Raw genomic sequence first — 2,131 nt, 5'->3', positions numbered from 1 at the left:
TNCGCACCACGATGTACAACGTCCACAAGCAGATCACCTCCACAGCCCTACAGAATGAGCAAAGCAGGCCTTGAGAGTTTCCAATGACGAAAACGTGTCACAGGGGTGTGCGACTACCTGTAACCCTAGCAGTTAGAATGTTACCTTGATTGCTGCTGTTGGACGGATTTTGAGCTATGGCTCCAGTTGTTTGCCTATTATCTGTCCTTCTCACCCCTGGAGCAGGCTCATGAGCTGTAGGCCTGTCTGTAGTATGTGGCGAGATGGAGAAACGTCTGACTATCCAGCCAAAGTGTCCAAGGAGGAGGGAGAAGAAGAGGAGAGGTTGAAAAGAGTGGAAAAATGATTTTCTAAGGTCAAAGATGAGGATCTAGGACTGAAACATGCTGCTTGTGGACGTTGTACATCGTGGTGCGGAGCCTAGTGCGCACCACGATGTACAACGTCCACAAGCAGGGTTAAACGTCATGACCCAAGAAGCAAGTTGGGGAGGAAAGGTCATGGAGGGATGTTCTTTACTGGCTTGCTTCTCCTGGCTTGCTCAGCCTGCTCTCTTATAGAACCCAAAACCACCAGCCCAGAGATGGCACCACCCACAAGGGGCCTTTCCCCCTTGATCACTAATTGAGAAAATGCCTTATAGCTGGATGTCATGGAGGCATTTCCTCAACTGAAGCTCCTTTCTCTGTGGTAACTCCAGCTGTGTCAAGAGGACACAAAACTAGCCAGTACACTGCTTAACTCACAAGAATCAGAAAATGCCATAGCCTAGATGTCCATTAACAGAAGAATAGATAATAAAGATGCAATGCCCATGCTGCTAAAAGAAAAAAAATGAAATGATAACATCTGTAGGCAATATATGGAGCTTGAAGCAATCATTCTGAGTGAGGCGACCAAGACCAGAAAGATTAAACCCGGCATGATTCTCTCGTGTGTAGATGGCAGACTGGAAAACGTACATGTGGGTGTTTAATTTGGAGTGCTCACAGAAGTCAGGACAGCAGTGAGGGTCCACAGGAGGGGGTGAGGTTTCCAGAGAAGAGTAGAACAGAGAAAGAACACTTGTTTCTCTTACAGAGCATCAGCGTTCAGGACCCAGCACTTGCATCGAGTAGCTTACAACTGCCTATAACTGCACTCCAGGGCAGCTGATGCTGTCTTCCAGCCTCCATGAACACCCAGAGAAGCATGCAGACACACATACATGCCTAGGCACACATAGGCAGACCTGTATACATACAGATAAAATAAAGCTATCTTTAAGCTATCTTTATCCATTCAACAGATTCTATGTGGGAACGGAGTGCAGTGTTCTACTGGAGCTAGAGAACAAGCCCCTTAACCTGTGATCCAGCAGGGTAGAGAGGAGAGACTATCAACCAGCCGACATCTATTAGGAACATGAAGGAATTTAAGATACTCAGAACAGCAGTGAGTGGCAGGCATCCTACTTCAGATGCAGGGCTCCACAAAGGTCTTGCCCAAAAGGCAGATTATTTTATTTTTAAAGCAGACCCATCTTTGCTTTTGCATTTAGCCAACTACATTAAGAAAACTCGTCATCCTTAAAAAAAAAAAATTACTTATTGAGGCTTCAGAGATGGCTGAGCACTTAAGAGTATTGGCTGCTCTTCCAGAGGTGCTGAATTCGATTGCCAGCAACCACATGGTGGCTCACAACTGTCTATAATGGGATCTGATGCCCTCTTTTGGCACACAGGTGTACATGTAGATAGAGCACTCATTGCCATAAAATAAATTTTTTAAGAAAAATTAGGATTGATAAGATCTAATATTTGAAAATATAACAATATCCTGCTTCTGAGGCTGGAGAGATGGCTCAGCAGTTAAGAGCACTCACTCTTCTTTCAGAACACCCGTGTTTGGTTTCTAGCATTTATAAGGCACTTTACAACCATTTGTAACTGGAGTTCCAGGGTTCCAGGGAAACACCCTCTTCTGGCTTCTTCAGGCACTGTGTACACATGGTGTATGTACATGCAGACAACAAAAATCAAAAACAACTCTACACGAAAGGAAGGAAGGAAGAAGGAAGGAAGGGAGGGAGGGAGGGAGGGAGGGAGGGAGAGAGAGAGAGAGAGAGAGAGAGAGAGAGAGAGAGAGAGAA

Source organism: Mus caroli, chromosome 10 (genome assembly GCF_900094665.2).
Source record: "Mus caroli chromosome 10, CAROLI_EIJ_v1.1, whole genome shotgun sequence".
NCBI classification, from domain to species: Eukaryota; Metazoa; Chordata; class Mammalia; order Rodentia; family Muridae; genus Mus; species Mus caroli.
The sequence above is the reverse complement of the archived record's forward strand: the minus strand, read 5'-3'. Positions refer to the sequence as shown.